The sequence below is a fragment of the Rhinatrema bivittatum genome, chromosome 3 (assembly GCF_901001135.1).
Source record: "Rhinatrema bivittatum chromosome 3, aRhiBiv1.1, whole genome shotgun sequence".
NCBI lineage: Eukaryota > Metazoa > Chordata > Amphibia > Gymnophiona > Rhinatrematidae > Rhinatrema > Rhinatrema bivittatum.
In genome coordinates this window covers 77,224,664-77,247,516 of record NC_042617.1, presented here as the reverse complement: position 1 = coordinate 77,247,516, position 22,853 = coordinate 77,224,664, and the positions used below count along the sequence as shown (strand labels likewise).

The following is a 22,853-nucleotide window of genomic DNA, read 5'->3' as shown; positions in this document are numbered from 1 at the left end:
AGACCCATCACAACATTTATTAATTTAAGTCTTCCACCCAAATTCATGGATGACTCATTCATTAGATACTGAGGGGTGAATTTAAAAAATGTTGCTAGCATTAAAAGGCCTATAAAAGTATTTCATGTGCAGCATGTTTTCTGTGCATAAAATATGATTTATATGCACAAAAATGCTTTCAGTGCACAAAATATTTTTGTACACATAAATCATATTTTCTGCACATAAAATCCTGCCTGCAGGTTCCAGCACTGAAACTCCAGCTTCTATTCATAGAATAATATTAGCCCTGGAAACATTTATTCTACTTCTGACTAAGAATTAAGTTTCCAGCACTAAGAAAACATGAGCTAAGTCAGCGCAATTCTCTGCATTGAGGGGGTAATAGCTAATGCCATTTTTAGCATGAGATTTAAATAAGAAGGTGCTAACCTGTATGCACATTATTGTGTTAATAACAAACACCCAAACAGCAGTATACTCAGAATCCAATTATTCAAATGCTTTAACAAACACTTTAATATATATAACCACTTTTTCAAGACATATACATTTTTCAAGAATATACAAATGTCAGTATAACTATTCATTCATAAACCATATAGTGCAAATCCCATTATAAATTCCATTGTGATTGCTCACACTTCTTGTGTACCAAAACCATTCACTTGCCAAAACCATTCGCTCTTCATACAAACCATCACATCCAAACCCCCAATTAAAAAATTCAAAAAATATGCCAAACCAAAAGCAAAAAATTCAAAAATACAAACAGAAGGAAAGAAACAGAGAAGTAAATTCTCAGACACTCAATTTTATTTCAAAGTACTTAACTTATCTTTAGGTCTCCAAAAGAGAGGACGTCAGTGCCAATTAGTGGGAAAGTTATCTTTCAAACTCCTGAGTGGATGGCATAGTGGAGAAAAACATAATGAACCTAAAAGTTGTTATATCTTGAAACTCATATATGGTGTAATCACAATTAATTTATAAGACCACTCCATAATGACGTCTCACTTGGATCTCTCAAGTTGCTGTGTCCCCGGTGCACTTAGAACAGGCGTATCACTGTATATAAGTCTCCGTTCAAAGCCAGTATATCCATCAATGGAAAGAAAATCAGCACCTCCATTCTATGCGGTGTTCACAAAGCAAATACCCCGCACGGGGAAACAAAATGGCACTCACAAAAAGAACGTCCACTAATGTTAAAATAGCATCTTCATTTCACTCATTCTTCAAAGAGTCCGACGGCGCTGCAGCATTTCAGCTCCTACGTGCCTGTATCAGGGGCACTGCAGCGATACCTAAAGAAAGTAAAAATCACATTGGCATGACCAAAAAAACACTACATCAGACCATGCGTTTTATATATCAGTGTCTTACTCACCATTCTCTCATCAAACATTATTGTGCACAAGTCTCCTTGCTGAATCAGCAGAAAAGTTTCTGTACAAAAATGCGTGCAAAACTGAGTACACTGTCCCAGACGCAGTAATAAGACATTCCCCAAGTCCCACACCCTCTCTTCGGAGACTCATCCCCCTAGACCCTCAAACAGACATGTTTCAAAGTTCCTGGGGGTGCAGTGAGGGTCTAGAGTTGGGAGGACTGATCCCCACTCGCTACTGCCCCGCGGGTGCCATTTTTCAAAATGGTGACAGTTGGTCCCTGACACTTCTTGGTTCCCCACCCCCTGTGCAGGGAGAGGCAAAGGAGGATCAGAAGTCAACTGGCATCTTTTTGAAAAAATGGCAGCAGTGGGACAAGAGTGAGAGGGGATCACTTCTGCCCCCCCCCCCCCCCCACACACACACACACTGCACGCCCAGGAACTTTGAGGCACTTCTGACTGAGGGTCAGGAGTTGGTCCCTGAATTGGGTCCATTCCTTTTTTATCCGGGTTGCTTGATTGCCATGTTAGTTATTTGAATGCGCAAAAATAAACATTAACAAATTAAAAGCAAAAAAATATAGAAGGGGATACCTTTTTATTGGACTAACAGTACATTTCTTGATTAACTTTTGAGAGCTAATACTACTCTTTTCTTCAGGTCAAATGAGCAAAAGATGACATTACCAGGAAATATAAAGTAGTGTGGATACAATAAGTGAACCATAAAAGGCTTTTCCGGGATACTGTGAAGAGGAAGGGGTGGGAGGAAAAGGTGAGGGAGCTGTGATGGGTGATCAGAAGGGGACAGGCCATATCATTTTATGGTTCATAAATGTGTTAGGAAAACTAGGTCTAGGTTTCTGTCAGTTTCAAAGTGTCTCATCACTTTGACTTAAAATGACTTGCGCTCCCAGATTGTTTTAAATTTTCCTTTAATTATCCTGATCATAAAGTCATTGATGTAATGGGCTGGTTCCAAGAAGTTCTGCCCCATGGAGTTGTAGGTCTGGTCTTCTCTGCGGTGTTTGATCTTGTGTCTCTGTGAAATAACTCTTCTCTTTAATGTCTCACCAATGTGGCATGATTTTTCACATTTTCTGCATTGAATGGCATAAAGTACATTAGAGGCAGAGCATGAATTAGGATCTCCATATGCTGAATGCTTTTCCCATGTGGGTGACTATGGGGTCCTGTGATATGTGTTGGCACAGTTTACAGCTCGGTACTTGACAGATTTTGTGCCATTTTCTTTTTTTTATTATTTCTGTTAAAAGCTTGCGTTTTACTAATTTTTCTTTCAGATTAGGTGGTTGCACAAAGGCCAATGCTAGTGGAGGAAGGAATATTTCTTTCAGTGCTTCAATCTCCTGAAGTAATGGCTGTAAGTCTTTTCTAAAGGATTTTTCTTAGTTTTTCCAGTTCTGGGTTGTAAGTAACTACAAGGGGCACTCGCTCTGTGGTTTCCTATGTTTTTCTTGCAGTCAGTTTGTCCTGTGTGTTTTAATTGAACAATCCGTCTTCTTGGAAACACTTTGGGAGTTGTAGTTCTTTTGTTTGAAAGATTCATTCAGGACTTTGAGGTGCTTGCCCCTGTCTTTTGGTTCATTGCAATATATGGTGGTACCATGTAGCTTGGCCGTGTATAATAGACTTTGCTCTATGCACATGGTGGAAGCTGAAACTGTGAAGGTGCCTGCATCTGTCAGTGGGTTTCATGTATACAGATGTTTGTAGTTAGCCATTATAGATAGAAACTGTGGTCTCCAAAAAATTAAATCTTACGGCAGAGTAGTCCATTTTGAATCTGATTGAAGAATGGAATGAATTAAAGACATTTTAAAATTGTTTGTCTCTCTTCTCCTTCTGTCCAGATTAATAAAAACGTCATCAATATACAGTTTATATTGGAAGAGCTTAGGCTGATGTTTATTTAAAAAATGTCTCTTCCAGTTCTGTCATAAAAGGGTTGGCATATTGTGATGCTATCCTGGCAGTGCCCAAGATTTGTAGGTAGATGTCATTATGAAAGCTGAAGTAGTTGAATGTCAGGATGAATATGATTAATTTGTAATAGTTTCCATTAAATTATTGGTCTAGTGTGAATGTCTTTAGAAATGTATTACATCCAGCTATGCCATCTGCATGAAGAATATTACTGCATAATAATTTTACATCCATTGTCACCGGAAGAGTGTTAGGCAATAGCTGTGTTCAATGCTGTTTAACTTGTTCAAAAAGTCTGGGGTGTCTTGTAGGAAGCTGGAGTTGTTTTCTGCATTATGGACATGCACTTTTAGACAGAGTTTCCTAAAAAACATTCTTCAGGATCTAAATATAGTTGAATTTCATCTAGTTTACTTGAAGGGCAAAATGAAGTCCCTTCGACAATTCTGAGACTTCATGCTCTGCTAATTGAAAGAGAGATTTATTGTTCCCATTTGATTTACACTTCTATTGGTGTGGTAAGTAGCAGTTTCAGAGCAATGGGTATGGGTCTTATTTTGACTACTGAGAGCTGGCCGGGGGTGGTTTTATACCCCAGTACTCCACCAGGGACTTGCATCCCCCCTCTGAGAGGGAGGACATGATGCTACTGCGGCAGGCCCGTTAAAAAGTTGCAGCCCTGGGATGGGAGCATACCATGGTCCTGGTCATGGCAATGTGCTGAAAATTACTGCTGTATTTACTAAACTATGGTAGTTGGGTACCATGGTTTAATAAATCGTACATTAATTTTCCTGGGGTAAAAGAACACGGAACTGCACCGCAGCTTAGTTAAACTGTCCGCAAGATTGAAAGCTCTGCGGGGAACAGGGAAGTACCCAGGCTACCTGAATGTAACTCATATTGTGCTACCAATGAAAAAAGTGTGAATAATAAAACTATCCACAGTTGTTTTACAAGCCCATTTGCTGTGCTAAACGCTATGTTATATTTATACCACAGCAAATACACTTCTAAAACAAATGTTAGGTTCTGATTTGTTAGCAGTTCTAGACAACAAATGATTTCTGTCATCAAAGCAGTAGTCATTGGCCTGGAAGAAAACCAGCAGCAAAAAAAAAAATCTATTAAAAAAAAAAATCAACAAAATGTGACCCTGATTTGACCATACATAGTCATTTTAAAGGGGATATTTTGCAAAAGTGCAAGAAAGTGTCTTGAGGTAAATAAATCCTATTGTATGAAACAAAGGGCATTGCCACACCTCAGGAAACTTTAAACCTTAAAACAATATGCTGTAAAAAATGTCATGGCACTGAATGCTGAGTTAAAAGGAAACCACTGATCTCCAAGGGAACAATAACTTCTAGTTAAAGAACTTTCACTTTAACTTTTGTCCCATTTTTAAAATGTACCTGGACTTGTTTTATGTAGCATCTGCCAAAAAAAAAAAAAGATCAGGCCAAGATCTGATGAGGCAACTGTGGAAAAATGGAGACAGTGTCACTGAGGCTAGGGAAGGTGACAACTGGGGCCATTGATCATCGTGCTATGTAGTTCAATGTAAACGCTGGATCAGAACCAAACTAGAATGGAAGAAGGGCCCTAAATTTCAGAAGGTTTGACTTCAGGGAAATGAATGATTATGTTAAGGAAGCCTTCTCAGGTATATGGGATCTAAGAGATAACACAGGAACTATGGCCAGAAAGGAGGATCGACTTCAGGACCACATTAAGGAGATCAGTACACATTATAAGTCTTTTGATTGTGCACTATCTACTATCTAGAGATATTTACAGCCACAGCCAGGACAACAAGTGACCGATGATTAAACTAGTCCTCGTGCTTTCAAGGCTTCACCTATAAGCCACTTGCACCAGACACTATATGATGGTCACTTTAAACTTTCATTAAGTGATATAACAAGAGCCTTTCACTATAGCAGAATATTTATTCTAGTGTTGAATTCTTTGTTTCTGCTCTTTATGGGTTTTGTTATACTTGTTTTTCAGAAATAAAAAGAAGCATTAAAATTGATATGTTAGCAAAAGGTTCACGAAAGAAGAAGGAGAAAAAGTAAGAACAAAAATAATAACATTAATGCAATAGTAAAAGATATGAAAAGAGTAAAACAGTCAGAATTATCAGAAGATGCAAAGAGGGACAGGAAGGGCAAATAGAGAGGCAAAAGTGCAAGCAGGACTGGTGCTTTCATTAGGAAAATTGGGCAGTCATCTAGAGCGCCAAAGGTTTGGAGGCGGCAAAAGCCTGCCAGCAGGAGGCCCAGAGGAGCGCTGTGCCAGTGCTAATGCCAAGGAAGGCAGCCTCTGCTGCCAGTAGGATGGAGTGCTTTGCGAGAGGTAAGTATGGTAAGGGGAGTGCCAAATACTCTTGCATCGCCCTGAGTTCAATCAAAGGGCTATATTGCCCAATTAAAGGTAGGTTTTAAAAGCCTTGTGTGTGCAAAAACAGCTATTTATACACATAAGTAGCCTGAACGGGAGCTACATTAATTTTAAATAGCTGGGAAGGGCACATGAGGCCTCTGATTTTCCTTAGCTGGCATGCATAACACATGTGTGCCACTACTCCTTGTTACAAATGAGAAAGCCCAATGTGTAGCAAAACGAGACAATCCAAATGCAGTTCAATACGTATTGCAGAGAACAAATATTAATGATAAAACAAACACTACATTAGTTTAGCATAGGGGCCATCATACCACCCTTTTGGTCTTTGGAACTTAATTGTGTTCAATCAACAGACCTGCAGGTCCTTATATAATCATCGGTCCTATTTTTTTTAAGATTTTAAATATAATAACTTCCACCAAAGTGCATATGAACGTGTACTTCCCCTTTTGATGAGTACAATCTTGTTAAGCCCAACACAACATCATGTTTCGCTGGAGCTGCTTCAGGAGCTTCATTCCTATCAACGCTTTTCAAGTTCTACATTGTTGCATAAATTGTAAATCTTTAGTCCCTCAAATGTTTTCTAAAAAATAAAGAATATATATTTTTAATGTCCCATCACGCAATCTAAAGTAAAATACTGAAAGGAAAAACTTACTTGATATCCTAATGTTCTATAAGGGTAACTAGGCGCTGAGACTATGGAGCACAGGAGTGAGAGAGAGAGAGAGAGAGAGCGAGACTATAGGGCTCAGTCTGATACATGCATGTATTTTGTGTGTGACGTGATGATACACTTGTTTATGGGCGTGCATGGCCCCTTTTAGTAAAGACAGAGAAGATAATAAAATGTAACACGTTGCTCCTGTTTGAGGGAGAAAATGCAAGCAGAAACCTTAGGGAACCTCAGCATCTCTCCTTCCTGAGTGAGAAGGGGATAGATCTTCACCAGAAAGTGACACCCTTTGAAACTGATTTCAGGGGAATCCCATTCCGAATCAATTAAGCCCTTGACAAGGGAAAAGCCTTTGCAAGCTTCCATATACAAGTCATAACAGGATCCTCAGAGGACCCGGGAGCTTCATCTACTTTTTCCTTCGCAATATTAAGTACATGCAAAGAATGAGAAATTGAAGACAGCTCTTCTTTATGAATCAGCCTGATCATAGCAGAGCCATCTTGTACCTCAGGGAATTCTCTTCCTTCCAATCTTCCTTCACTCCTGCTCTTCTTTAACCCCTCTCAGAAGGAACAGGTGGCTGAAGAGCTGCCAGCCCATCTTCTCAGCTGACCTTGAGCCCTGCCAGCCCCTCCAGCAGCTTCATTGATATGCCACTGCCCCCAGGTCGAATGCCATCCAAAGGCAGTGGCAGATGTTACAGGATACAGCTGTGGAGGAGTGCCAGAATTGGACATTCAAAGACAACAGAGTTTTTCCCACCATAAAAAAGAGGGCAGCCAAGGAAGCACTAATTTCATTATCCTAGGAGATTTTAATCTGCATGTGGACAATCCTACCCCATCATCCAGCTGTGAATCCTTTCTCTCTGCCCTCTCAGCCCTGGGTTTCAAACAACTAGTTACCAAACCCACACACAAAGCAGGCCACACGCTGGATCTTATCTTTATTAACCCAGGCATCAAACATTCTTCACGCCTCAAAAGCAAGAAGGTCCCTTGGTCTGATCACTCACTTATCTCAACCGCATTCTCATTGAACAACCCTCCACCTCCAAAGGGCCCTCACCATCTTTCCCATACAGAAGATCCTGCTCTACAGAAGACCTCAGCTCCCACCTAGCCTCTCAACTTCCATCCATTGATCTCTCAAACCCGAACACAGCTCTCCGCTCTTGGAAAGCCATCACAGATTCCATAGCCGACAAGCTATGTCCGCTAGCAACCAAAAAATCACTCCCAAACGCCTCCAAAAGACAACCATGGTTCACGGAAGAACTAAGAAAGCTAAAACAAAATCTAAGACAGAAAGAGAGCGACTGGCGCAAATCCCCAAGCACCAATACACGATCCATCTACAAAGCCACCCTCCATCAATACAAGTCAACTACCTCTAAATCCAAAAGGGACTACTATGCATCCAAGATTCACCACTTAATCTTCGACGCAAAAGCCCTCTTCGCCTATGTCTCCAATCTCACCCAAATCATCCCACAGGAGATTCCCAACGACCTAGCACAACCCAAAGCTGAAGAACTTGCTCTTCATTTTCACAACAAAGTCAACAGCCTTCTAACTCATCTGCCTTCTAATCCCACCGACCCTGCTCTTTACCAGTCTCTTCAACAATCATCCCTCAACAACAATGGTCTGGAAACACTTGAACCCATCTCTATCTTAGAGATACAAACTCTTATAAGAAGAATGAAACCTTCCTCCCATCCTTTGGATTACTATCCCCACCAAACTGCTCCTGGCCATCCCTGACTCCATCGCTAAAACCTTGTCGGACATCATAAACTGCTCACTCTCCCAAGGACTATATCCTGACGACCTCACATTGGCCTCCATCAAACCTCTACTCAAGAAACCCAACTTGGATCCTAAAGACCCCAACAACTTCCGTCCTATCGCCAATCTCCCATTCATAGCCAAGATTCTAGAAAAGTTGTCAATACTCAACTCTCCGAATACATAGAAGAAAACAAAATCCTATTCCAATCACAATACGGATTTCGCAAGTCACTGAACACAGAATCCCTCCTCATCTCCATGTCTGACTTCATATTAATGGGCCTTGACAAAGGCCAATCCTTCCTCTTAATTCTACTGGACCTATCAGCCGCCTTTGATACGGTCAATCATTCCATTCTCACTTCCATTCTGGCTTCTATAGGTATCTCAGGCACAGCTCTCTCATGGTTTAAATCTTTTCTCTCCAACAGAGGCTTCAAGGTTAAGATACAGAACAAAGAATCTTCACGAATGGACGCATCCATAGGTGTCCCCCAGGGCTCCTCACTGTCACCTACACTCTTTAACATTTATCTTTTACCTATCTGCCAACTCCTCTCCAACCTTAACCTCAAACATTTCCTCTACGCCGACGACATCCAGATCGTGATACCCATTAAAGAATCTTACACAAAAACATTGGTGCACTGGGAAAACTGTCTCTTCGAAATTAAACATCTCCTGGCTAACCTAAACCTAGTTTTAAACTCCTCTAAAACAGAACTGCTTCTCATCTCCCAGATAATAATGCCATCTCTAATCCTCCAACTATCCCAACTACTACACAGGTGAGAGATCTAGGAGTATTAATTGATAACCGGATGAACCTTAAAGCTTACATCAACAGAACCACCAAGGACTGTTTCCACAAACTCCAAGTTCTGAAAAGAATTAGACCACTCTTCCACACTCAGGACTTCAGAACCATTCTACAAGCTATCATTTTTTCTAAGATCGATTACTGTAACTCTATCCTTCTGGGCCTACCTTCCTCCTATACTAGACCCCTCCAGATGTTACAAAACGCTGCGGCAAGATTACTGACAAACTCCAGGAGGAGGGACCATATATCTCCAATCCTAAAAGATCTCCACTGGTTGCCTGTTCACTTTAGAATCCTCTACAAATCTCTTTCCATAATATACAAAACCATCCATCAACACACCCCACTCGACTTACAAGTCCCATTCCAAATTTATAACTCCTCCAGACCAACAAGAGACACACTCAGAGGATCTCTTCAAGTGCCCCCAGCCAAAACTACCAAACACATTACCTTGAGAGATCGGGCCTTTTCAACAGCCGGCCCCCTTCTATGGAACTCCATCCCACCGGACCTTAGACAGGAGCCCAGCCTCCCAACCTTCAGGAAGAGACTTAAGACCTGGCTGTTTAAAAAAGCTTTCCCGGACACCGATTAATTCTATTCAGCCAGATTCTACCACTTCCACATGTAAAAATGTTATTACTAATGTAAATACCTATACCTAATGTTATTCTCTTTCTTTTCTTCTCTCCTCCCAGTTCTATTACCTTGTTATTTGTAACTGCTTCCTTCTACACAAATAGGTTATTGAATTGTTTACTGTACACCCCTGTTATATGTAAACCGGCATGATGTGTTTGCAACATGAATGCCGGTATATAAAAATTTTAAATAAATAAATAAATAAATAACACAACATCATGTTTCGCTGGAGCTGCTTCAGGAGCTTCATTCCTATCAACGCTTTTCAAGTTCTACATTGTTGCATAAATTGTAAATCTTTAGTCCCTCAAATGTTTTCTAAAAAATAAAGAATATATATTTTTAATGTCCCATCACGCAATCTAAAGTAAAATACTGAAAGGAAAAACTTACTTGATATCCTAATGTTCTATAAGGGTAACTAGGCGCTGAGACTATGGAGCACAGGAGTGAGAGAGAGAGAGAGAGAGAGAGCGAGACTATAGGGCTCAGTCTGATACATGCATGTATTTTTGTGTGTGACGTGATGATACACTTGTTTATGGGCGTGCATGGCCCCTTTTAGTAAAGACAGAGAAGATAATAAAATGTAACACGTTGCTCCTGTTTGAGGGAGAAAATGCAAGCAGAAACCTTAGGGAACCTCAGCATCTCTCCTTCCTGAGTGAGAAGGGGATAGATCTTCACCAGAAAGTGACACCCTTTGAAACTGATTTCAGGGGAATCCCCATTCCGAATCAATTAAGCCCTTGACAAGGGAAAAGCCTTTGCAAGCTTCCATATACAAGTCATAACAGGATCCTCAGAGGACCCGGGAGCTTCATCTACTTTTTCCTTCGCAATATTAAGTACATGCAAAGAATGAGAAATTGAAGACAGCTCTTCTTTATGAATCAGCCTGATCATAGCAGAGCCATCTTGTACCTCAGGGAATTCTCTTCCTTCCAATCTTCCTTCACTCCTGCTCTTCTTTAACCCCTCTCAGAAGGAACAGGTGGCTGAAGAGCTGCCAGCCCATCTTCTCAGCTGACCTTGAGCCCTGCCAGCCCCTCCAGCAGCTTCATTGATATGCCACTGCCCCCAGGTCGAATGCCATCCAAAGGCAGTGGCAGATGTTACAGGATACAGCTGTGGAGGAGTGCCAGAATTGGACATTCAAAGACAACAGAGTTTTTCCCACCATAAAAAAGAGGGCAGCCAAGGAAGCACTAATTTCATTTAATATATATATTTTATCACATTGAGCACACGATGTCAATAAGTGCACATTTCACCATCAAAAATGTCTTTATATCAGAGTCTTTCCTCCATAGATTGCCATTAACTTTGGCGATATATCTCCTGCAGTTTCTCCTGACTCAGCTCTTCTTCCCCTTCTTTTATCTAAATGATCTCCTAGTCCCTGTGGAGGCAGGCTTCTGGTTCTGACCAGGTTATGAAGCATACAGTAGACTAGAAAGATCTCACAGACCTTAAGGGTGTAGAGATGGCATACCCCATATCTTTCCAGACAGCAGAAATGCTTTTGGAGTAAACTGAGGGTTCTCTCGATGACTATCCTGTTATGCCAGTGTGCCCTGTTATAGCGACCATCTGCAGTGGTTAAGCCAGCAGGATCATGAGCCGGGGTTTTGAGTGGATATCTTCTCTCACCTGTAGGGAAGAAGGCAGAGAAGAGCACTTAGATATGCCCTTGGGCTGGACAGCAGAGTAGCTCCCAGGGCAGGGTTAGAGCAGTCCTCCTGGTCCAAAGCTGTCAGTGCACCTAGATATGAATGAGACAATAAGAAGAGGTTAGTTGGTGTAGGGTAGAGGTGATAAGTGAATGCCTACCAAGAAGCCAGCCCCCAGTAATGAGGCCTTCCCAGAAGTAAGAACATAAGAACATAAGAAAATGCCATACTGGGTCAGACTAAGGGTCCATCAAGCCCAGCATCCTGTTTCCAACAGTGGCCAATCCAGGCCATAAGAACCTGGCAAGTACCCAAAACCTAAGTCTATTCCATGTTACCATTGCTAATGGCAGTGGCTATTCTCTAAGTGAACTTAATAGCAGGTAATGGACTTCTCCTCCAAGAACTTATCCAATCCTTTTTTAAACACAGTTATACTAACTGCACTAAGTACATCCTCTGGCAACAAATTCCAGAGTTTAATTGTGCGTTGAGTAAAAAAGAACTTTCTCCGATTAGTTTTAAATGTGCCCCATGCTAACTTCATGGAGTGCCCCCTAGTCTTTCTACTATCCGAAAGAGTAAATAACCGATTCACATCTACCCGTTCTAGACCTCTCATGATTTTAAACATCTCTATCATATCCCCCCTCAGCCATCTCTTCTCCAAGCTGAAAAGTCCTAAACTCCAGTCTTTCCTCATAGGGGAGCTGTTCCATTCCCCTTATCATTTTGGTAGCCCTTCTCTGTACCTTCTCCATCGCAATTATATCTTTTTTGAGATGCGGTGACCAGAATTGTACACAGTATTCAAGGTGCGGTCTCACCATGGAGCGATACAGAGGCATTATGACATTTTCCGTTCTATTCACCATTCCCTTTCTAATAATTCCCAACATTCTCTTTGCTTTTTTGACTGCCGCAGCACACTGAACCGACGATTTGAATGTGTTATCCACTATGACGCCTAGATCTCTTTCTTGGGTAGTAGCACCTAATATGGAACCCAAAATTCTGTAATTATAGCATGGGTTATTTTTCCCTATATGCATCACCTTGCACTTATCCACATTAAATTTCATCTGCCATTTGGATGACCAATTTTCCAGTCTCACAAGGTCTTCCTGCAATTTATCACAATCTGCTTGTGATTTAACTACTCTGAACAATTTTGTGTCATCTGCAAATCTGATTATCTCACTCGTATTTCTTTCCAGATCATTTATAAATATATTGAAAAGTAAGGGTCCCAATACAGATCCCTGAGGCACTCCACTGTCCACTCCCTTCCACTGAGAAAATTGTCCATTTAATCCTACTCTCTGTTTCCTGTCTTTTAGCCAGTTTGCAATCCACGAAAGGACATCGCCACCTATCCCATGACTTTTTACTTTTCCTAGAAGCCTCTCATGAGGAACTTTGTCAAACGCCTTCTGAAAATCCAAGTATACTACTTCTACCGGTTCACCTTTATCCACATGTTTATTAACTCCTTCAAAAAAGTGAAGCAGATTTCTGAGGCAAGACTTGCCCTGGGTAAAGCCATGTTGACTTTGTTCCATTAAACCATGTCTTTCTATATGTTCTGTGATTTTGATGTTAAGAACACTTTCCACTATTTTTCCTGGCACTGAAGTCAGGCTGAAGTGGTCATGAATTCCTGACTGTGAGAGAATGTAAGCATTATAGGTGTATCCTGGATATCTGGGCATGATGTCCATGATGATGCCCTTGGCATCGAAGACCACCTGCATATTTATTTATTTATTTATTTAAAATTACATCTAACCTGCTCCCTCCAAAGTTCAAGGTGGGGTATTTAGAACATACATAATTGAACATTAAAACAATAACCACTAAATAGACAACAGCAAACAGGAGACAAGTCCTGGTAAAGGAAAATTACAAAGTGCCCTTCATAAAAGGTCTTATTATTATGCTGGGTGAAAATAAAAGGTCTTTGTTAAGATGCCTGTTCCTGTATTAAATCTTTAAATGCAATGTTAAATAGGAAAATTTTCAGGGCCTTTCCAAACTCTTTAGAGTCTTCAGTAATGCATAGCTGCACAGGTAATGAGTTCCACACTGAGGGGCCAGAGATGGGAAAGGCTCTTTTTCTGGTTGAATCAAGTCTGGCAAACCTGTGGGAGGGAATCTCCAGGAGTTGCTGGTTGGATAACTGGAGGGAGTGGCTGGGTGTCTACATATTAAATGTTGGGTTTATCCAAGGGGAAGTGTGGTGGGGTAACAAATTATGATTGATCAAAGCTAATTTGTATTGAATGTGCCATTGAACAGAAAGCCAGTGCAAACTGGATAGTACTAGAGTAATGAGTTCATAGATCATGGTACCAGTGAGTAGACACGCAACTGAATTCTGGATAATTTGTAGAGCTCTGATTGTGGAAGACTAGAGTTGCAGTAGTCGATTGATGAAAAACAAAAAGACTGGAGTACAGTTCTGAAATCAGAAGTATTTAGGAATGGTTTCAAGTGTCTAAGAAGGTTTAACTTTGCTAAAGAATATTTTGTGGGAATATTAAAGGAGTGGAAGGTGGCCTCATCTCCCTCTGGTGCCCTTATAGAGACATGAGTGCAATCAGCAGCCCCCAAGACAGTGGGGAAGCATGCTATTTGATAGAAATCAGTCATGATTTGTTCTCACTGCTGTCTGCTCTGAGGGAAGGATATATAGTGGTGTGTTTTTCTGAGAAATGCAGCCAGGAACTGATCGATACATATGGAGATTGAAGTCTGGCTTTTTCCAGCCATCATCATAAAGGTGCCTGGAAGCTGCCAGTGGCCAAAAATGCCAGGGCAGTAGTGACCTTGAAATGTACTGGCAATGCATGTCCCCTTCAGGTGGTAGGTTGCAGGTCCCACTCTAACTGCGGGCATAAGTACAATATGGTTTCCTTGTTAAACCTGAATGTGCACATGATTTGCTTCTTGGAGAAATCCAAAAACTATGCCCTAGTCCGGTAGACTCTCTGTAAGGGGTACCTTCTCCTCTGCCTCCTCCTCCTCCTCTATTATCTCTCCCTCCTCAGCCATTGTGCCATAAGTATGCATAAGGCAATTAGAGTCATTTTGAAAAGGTAATCTCCACCACTGACTTCCAACTCCTAGTAGGTCCCACTAAGTCCCAGTAACACACTAACACCTCCCTGTATAGACCTATAAGTCCAAGTTACTCCAAACTGTTCCAGTAACCCCCAATATAAATCAATATGTCCCAGTTACTACCACCTCCAATATAAACCAATATGTCCCAGTTACTACCAATATGGCCCAGTCTATCCCATTTACACTCACTCCTACCCCCTTTTTGACCCTGTATATCCATACTCTCACTCCCCCCTCCCCATAAAGCCCTGTGTGTCCCAGTGACTCCCCTGAATAAAGCAGGTGTGTTCCAGTTTGACCCTAGTAGGTCCTAATCTGTCTCTGGTACACTCTCTCCTATCCTCTAGCCTGCTCCTGGTTCCACTAACCCAAAGATGTCAACCCGGCAAGTGCCAATCAAAAAATCCAAATGAAAGTATGTACTTGTGTGTGTAAATGAGCAGTAGTAAATGAACATGCATAAGTTGGATGACATTCGCAAGTACATCTCTTTTAAAACAGCTTATTACATGTGTACATACTCACCGTGCCCCAACATGCCCCTTTTTTGTACATATAATTTTGCTTGCATGTGCACTTATAGAAGCATATGTGGCCCCTTTTTAAAATATGCATTACATGCAGTCAGGCCATATACATACATCTATGGCTTTTTATACATGAATAAGCTTTTGAAAATTCATCTTTAATAGCCCAGCTTTCAAAATGGTCCATGGTATACAATTTGCACAAATAAGTGGGTTTGTACATATTCATGCTAGTATTTTATAAACTGTGAGCTGGGAACCACACAGTTTATAAAATATCATGTGTTTCTGTCCTAAAAGTACATGTATAAGTTGTAGTATGCATATATATTTGTAATGCAGGAACATGCATATTTTCTTTACCGAATTTGAAAAAATGCGCGCATATATTTTGCATGCAATATAATTGCAACAATTTACATATAATAACACAGAATTAAATACGGAGGCAAGTAATAGAACAGAAGAACTGTCATACTGGGTCAGACCATGTATCCATCAAACCTAGTATCCTGTTCCTACAGTGGTCAATCCAGGTCACAAATACCTGGCAGGATCCTAAACAGTAGTTTCCATGCTGCTTACACCCAGGGATAAGCACTAGCTTTGCCCAAGTGCACCTAGTTAATAACAGTTTATGACTTTTCCTCCAAGAGCTTGTCCAAACCTTTTTTAAACCTTGCCTCATTGGCTTCCTTAACCACTTCGGCAATGAATTCCAGAGCTTAATTCTGCATTGAATGAAAAAGTATTTTCTCTAATTTGTTTTAAATGTGCTGCTAGTAACTTCTTGGAGTGCCTCCTAGTCTTTTTATTTTTTTAAAAAGTAAGCAACTGATTCACATTTATCCATTCCACTCCACTCGTGATTGTAGCTGTGGAAGACTGGTATATTTTAAATGTACACCATTCTGAAAATATTTAGTTATGCACGTACTTGGAATGATCAATTTGCTGATACCTTCACCAGACCTTTACCAGTTCACCTAAACTCTGTAACATTTCAACTTGAACCCATTTAACCAGATCTGCAGACAAAAATCACGTACGACTTCACTTGCGCAAGTCAATTAGCAGGTGTAAACATGTTCAGACAAATTCAGTAATATATGCAAGTATACCTCTTACAAAATAGCAATTGCGTGTGAACTCCCAGAATGCCCCTAGACCACCCCTTTTTTCCCTTGTTAAAATGTATACATGATTCTGCAAGCGCACATACTCACAAGGTTTATGAAATATCATATATGCGTGCACACACTACTTACCGGCATATATGCTATTTTTACATGTGGAATCCAGGCATGACTCTTTGAAAATTCATTTGCAGAATTTTAAAACTTTTCTTGTTATATCTTCATGTGGGTAGAGTCAAAACATGGATTTGTATTATGGTTAAAGTTGGGTGTACTAATCTTAAGGTACACCAGGTTTGTAATTCTTTGCTCCATGAAGATCTTCTCAAGTGAGACTGAGAGTGTAATGTTTGGCCGCCCAAGGGATGGTCCCTTGGTCAGCCTCACTCACCCCAATGCTGACTCCTTCTCACGGCAGGGATGCCTCTATGCCTTCTCCTTCTCCTGGGCCTCTTTACATGCGTGTGCATGGCTCACACTGAAGCTTAAAGGCCCGCAGCGGTAAAAGCTCTACGGTGCCTTATGATGACATCACACGCTAGTCTTATTTGAGCATCGCTGAGATCACAGCCTGCTGCCTCAGCGTAGATCCTCCTGCTTTGCAGTGCATGTTGTATCTGTGCCTTTTGCCTTGTCTTGCCTCCTCTTTGTTTGCTGTTACCTTACCTGCCTTGCCTCATTGTTATCTTACCTTACCCTGCCTTTCTGTTACCTTGCCCAGTCCTCCCTGCCTGTGTCTGGTCCCCTCTGCCTTGTCTTGTCTGACTGTCTCTGCCTAATTCCTGCTTCTGACCTCTGCCTCAAATACTGACTACTCTTCTGTACTGCCGCCTGCCCTGACCCTAGCTTGAACCTAGATAATGTTTGCTTGCTGTCTGCTCCAACCTTGGCCTGGACCCGGATACTGTTTGCTCGCCTGCTGCCCGGACCTCGGCCTGGACCCGGATACCATTGCTTGCTGACAGCCTTAACTTCTGTGTGAGACTTGACATCATCAGACCGCTTCTTATGGGACTTTTGCTAAGCCGTGCCATCCCCTGGAATCCAAGGGCTCAACTTGTAGGAAACGGGGCTGGTATAGGTGAAGCTCCAGCTCCAGTCCTAGTAAGAGCGAGCCTATCTGCTGTTGGCATGGGCCTAGTAGTTTTGCCTACTAGCCTGCATCAACCACCCACAGCCCAAGGGCTTGCATCTGACAGAGAGGTTGCAGAAGAAGAGAATCCCCTTCAGTGCCCAAGATATGACATTTAGATCCTGACTGTCTTCTTGACCAATTGCCAGTGCACATTTCTCCACTTGTAGTTTGACCCTTCCATCTTCCTGTAGATCACCATAACAAGGTTCACAGCAGTTTGGATTTCTCTTCAGATTTGCTGCTTCTGAGCTTTACTGGTAGTTGTGGGAAACTGATATGAGATGAGAAACATTCCTGCATACCTGGCTCCAGTTTACAGACAGCTTTATTAGGCAGCCCAGCAAACACACAAAAAAAAAACAGCTTGTCCTTAGCAGTTCACAAATGAAACAAAACAAAATAACAAGGTTATGTTTCAGACTTATAAAGGCTCAGAAAAAAAAAGTTTTTACCAGATTCTTTTTTCACAGAGTTAAATAGCAAGCAGTCCTCTCCACCTCTTTCTTTTCCTAGAGCAGGAATTTAATAGAGTACCAGGCCTCTCCCTAATCAAGATAAATGGAGTACCTGGCCAAACAGTGTGCTTCAGATTGAGGAAACACTTTTTCAATAGGAAAGTGTAACGGGGTTATCTTCCCTGTTATAGTGGTCCTGGATTCCTCCCCATAATCAAAGTGTAGTGAAATGTGCAGCCGCTGCCCTCACTAACACCTCCACCTAAAAAACATTGGATGTTTGGCTTTTCAAATTTCTTCTACCATCTGTATGGGTCACTTGCAAATAAAGTATATGTCTTCTGATAAGGACTCTGTGTTTTGGGCATCGGAGGGCTGTCCTATGCCACAACTTCTAACAGGGAAACTGTGGTGCTGCTTATTCTGTCTGCTTTGCTGCAGATTGGTGACATGCTACTGCCACTGTGAACAAGGTCAGAACATAAGAAGTGCCATGTTGGGTCAGACCAAGGTTCATTGAGCTCAGCATCCTGCGTTCATCGTTTCCTGCAGATCCCAGTAGTTGATTTGTTTCTTGAATCTCAACTCCCAGGGTTAAGCGTTGACTTTCCCAAGTCTACCTAGGTAATAACCGTTTATGGACTTTTCCTCCAGGAGCCTAATCCTCTTTTGAACCCCACTATGTCATTTGCTTTGACCACACCCTCCAGCCACAGATTCCATAGCTCGATTGTGCGCCGAGTGAAAAGAACACTTCCTACAATTTTTTGTTTCATGGCATATCCCTAGTTTTAGTATTGTAAGAAAAGGTAAATAATTGTTCCCTATTTGTCCCTTCCACCCTACTCATGATTTTATAAATGTCAATCGTATCACATCTCAGTCATCTTTTTTTTCCAAACTGAAGAGTGCTAATCTGTTTAGCCTTTTCCCTCAAGGGAGCTTTTCCAATCTCCTTATCATTTTCCTTGCCCTTCTCTGCAGTATCTTTTATATTTGCTCACATAAAAGGATGGCATGTGGAATCAGGTTAATCATGACAAACTGCTCATTTCATAACTAATTTGTTCCTGGGTCCTGATCGCAGTGATCGCCACTGTTGCTGGATGGGGGTCCCTGCACCTGAACCAGTGGGGCGGTAGAATGGCCCCAGCGACACAGGAGAAGCCAACCAGGGGATTAGTGCTGGGGCCTAGGGGTAGGCTGATGACCGCAACTATTTAAGGGGCTGCCAGACCGCCGTCTCAGCCATGTTCTTTCCAGTGGCTTTTTTTTTTTTATTTGAACCTGCTTCCTTGATTGTAGTTCCTAGACCTTCATGGCACCGAACCTTTCTTCTGGTTTGGCTGTCATCATTCTGCAGTTTTCAGCTCGAGGTCATGTGGTCAAGGCAGCAGGCACGGTCAGTGCTGGCTTATGAACTCTTTCTTCTGCTCCAGCTTGCAGGTTTCCACTTTCACCTCACTTGCGGATGCCGAGTGGTTCTGATGGCAACCGTGCTATCAGCACCATAAAGCTCAAGAGTTAACGGACCCTCACCATTAACTTCAGCAATTTAGGAGCCAAAGCTGTGGATAGAGGATATGGCGTTGTAGTAGAAAGTGGGGAGAGGGAGGAAGAGAAAAAGAGATGAGCATGGACAAGGTAGAAGAGAATAAGGGATAAGAGTGGGGAAGAATGGAAGTGGGAAAGGGAGACTGAAGTGGCTGAAAGGGAAGATAGGTGAGAGTGGGGAAGGCAGAGAAGAAGAGAGAGGAAAAAGGGAAAGAAGAGGGAATGGAAAGCAGAGAAACAGGAGAGGGGTAACTGTAGAGTAGAAAAGAGAAAAAGAAAATGAGAAGAAGCACCTTTGAAACAGGGAGAAACAGGCTGTAGAGAAAAATATAACGGGAAAAGAGAATGGAGAGGAACAATGTGAGAAAGAAAAAAGAAATAAAAAGTAAACAATGCAAAAGTAAAATCTGAATTGGAAAGGAAAAATTATTTAAATACAGAACAGGTTGAAAAATATTTTTATTTTAAAAGAATACATTTAGAACAATCTATTTTCAATAAAAATGTGTACATATATTTCTGTGCAAATTTATGCAAATTTGATTCAGAATTATGGCAGGATCTCATAAATTATACAGAATTTTTCTACAAACTGTCACAGGAAATAATCATGTATATATAATGAATTTGGAATGATTAATCATGTACATATAATGAGTTTGAATTCATGCTAATATCATGTAATCCTTTTTGCATACAGTTAATAAATGGTCTCTCATTTTATTATTATTGCTTATTTAAATCAATTTATTAGTACTCCAAGAGAACTATATGGAATAACATAATTACAATTAAAACTAAATCCATTGACTGGGGCAGGCAACATATGAGAATAAAGCACAAATTACTGAAAGATAAGACCAAGGCTAGACCCTTGTTTTGAAGTGAGAATAGTTCAAATGGGATTGAAAACTGGATTTTGAAACATTATATCTTGATCTTTTTTGCTATAAGGCAATTTGTGTTACTTATAACTATAGCAGGGGTATATAATCTATAAATATACACAGCACTCTGTGTCTAAAACAGATTGGAAACGGCATGTTGTGCACAGTATGAACTCATCTGCCACACATCCAGATTATAATTCTAAATTCCTAAACTAGTTCTAGTAACAAGATTTCTTGATTAGAGTGCTATTGTAAACTGTGTACTAAACACGCCAATGAAAATGGACTAATGAACTAACTGGCCAGTTATGTACAGATGGAAAAAATAATTATGTAGTTATAAAACTTTACTAACTTGGATTTGGAGCATGTTTTTGACGTTCTTAAGAGATTGGAGAGATAATTGAATCAGTAATTTGCTTAATGGAGACTTTCAGGTCAGAAGTTTTCTTTCTAATAGGATATAACTGTAGAGACACAGTTTAAGCGATAATTAAAAGCACAATACCACACAACATGTTGTGATGCTGCCGAGCATTAGGTTGAAAAGCAGTCATTGATCTCTTAGGGAGCAATGACTTGTAATACAATATTTTTCATCTCTAACCTATGGTCCAATGACTGGGTTACTTATAAAAAAAATGTATTGCAATTTTTTAAACAAATATACTAGTGACAGAAATCTTGTACTGGAAAGACAAAGATAATAAACAACGCAAACCAGAAAAATGAACAGAAAATTGATCATTATCAGAAAAGGTGTCTTGTCTTCACTCAAGGCCTCAATAAAGAGAAGGGGAAAATACTAGAAGAAAAGAAAAATATAATGAGCAAGCATCTGTCAAGGGTAATCAAGACAAACTGTTGGAGTTAGGCTGACAAAGGAGTCCAATTCTTCTCCTTATTAACCTATTGCCGCTTACTGTTATGGCAGCAGTGACCTCAGCAGATCTGAGTGCCCTCAGTGTCTGTCGGGGTCTCAACCAGACCCTGTTTAGGGAGATGTGATGTTCCCCATTGGGAGGGGGTCACTTGAGATAATAAAACCTCTGAAGAGTAAAAGAGAGGATTACAAGTATCACTGTTCTTCAGGGTATCCATCTCTTCCTCAAGCAGTGATGCCAAAGGGCCTTATCCCTCCACAGGGAAGGCGCCAGGATAGAGAAGTTGTGGGGTTCAAGGCTGGACATCCTGAGAGACTGCCAGAATGAAGGAGGACTTTTAGAAGACAGAATCAGAGAGGATTTTTTTCTTGGGGAGATTTTGCTAGACAGAAGAAACTACTCCACAGAGGACTGGTCCTGGTGTTATACCTGTCTGCCAGAGAGTTCAGAAAGGAACTCGCTGTGTTGTTGATTGAGAAGGCAGGGAACAAAGACAGAGAAGTAGAAGACAGCCTTCTCTACCAGCAAGGTACTGGGATGGCCCAGGGAGGAGAAGAGTATCTTCCCCGAAAAGGGGACTATTTTGTGAAATGCTGTGGCGTGCTATGAGCAGAGACCTAATTTATTTCATGTGTTTGATTTTTGGACTGTTTTACTGTTGGTGCACTATTAACTGGTGCACTGTTTTTGAACTTTGATTTTACCTGCTCATCAGTGCCAGTGAAGACTGTTATTTTTTAAAGTCAGTGTGGTAATTTTGGAGTGACTGGATTGGGGAGCAGCAAAGCCCCAATGCAAAGGGCCTTAAAAGACTGGTTCTTCCCCTCCCCTCTCCCCCATATGGAAATCTCAAGAGGTCATGGTGCCATGCCTTGTCAGAGACCCTCCCATGTGTCCACATGTCCAAGAACTGAGAAGGACAGGAAGAATACCAAAGGGACACAATAGGCTACAGTAATAGGTAGCCTCATCTGAAAACTTACAAATTTCCCACACATAGCACCTATACTAGTACGCAGGAGTTGTTATTTTGAAATTTGGAAAGTTGACAAGACATACATTTTACTTCCTAGATGTTGCGTGTTCCGGCCGCGCTGGTGCCATGGCCGGCCCTGCTCACCTCGGGTCTCCCTCCGCGGCTCCCAGTCCGTCCTCCCTTGCCACGGCTGCCTCCTCCCGGTGTCCCTAGCATCTCCACTGGCCATCTTCGGCTTCCTCCTCCATAGAGGCCTCTCAGTGGAGCTCCCGCAGGGGCTCCGTGTCCTTGGCATCCTCGGCCATGCCCCTAGGTGTGCGCGCGGCCAACACCCCACCCTTTAAAGGGCCCAGGGTGGAAACCTCTACCCAGACACCTCCTGATGATGTCACTTAGCACTAGTATTTAAAGCGAGGCTCATCCCCCAGTTCCTCGCTTTGGCAAATGGGTCATCTCCTTGGTGAGAAGCTAGTTGCCGTCCTGTGTTCCTGCGTTCCTTGCCTGTTCCAGTGTTCCTGCGTTCCTGTTCCTGTGTTCCTGTGTCTTCCAGTGCTCCTGCGTTCCTGTATTCCTGTGGTCCTTCCTGTGCTCCAGTGTCTGTTCCTGTTCCTGATCCGCTTCCCAGGTTGTACCTTTCGGACTGATACTCGGTACTGACCTTGGCTTGCCTCTGACCACGCTTGGACTGACTCACAATATTGACCTCTGCTTGCCTCTGATGTTTGGACTGCTGCCTGGAACAGACATCTGCTTGCCTCTGACCACATTTGGACCGCTGCTGGAACTGACCTCTGCTTGCCAC

At 41.6% G+C, this 22,853-nt stretch overlaps 1 long non-coding RNA gene across 1 annotated transcript in view; it reads right to left on the bottom strand.

Annotated features, from left to right (window-relative positions):
- Positions 1–10,661: 10,661 nt before the first annotated feature.
- LOC115086925 overlaps positions 10,662–22,853 on the bottom strand; it is an 80,641-nt gene continuing 68,449 nt past the window's right edge. The window contains exons 2-3 of the long non-coding RNA XR_003855370.1: positions 11,349–11,460; positions 10,662–10,823 (exon numbers count right to left, since the gene is read on the bottom strand). This is a non-coding gene — a long non-coding RNA (uncharacterized LOC115086925). The remainder of the gene's footprint in view (positions 10,824–11,348; positions 11,461–22,853) is intronic.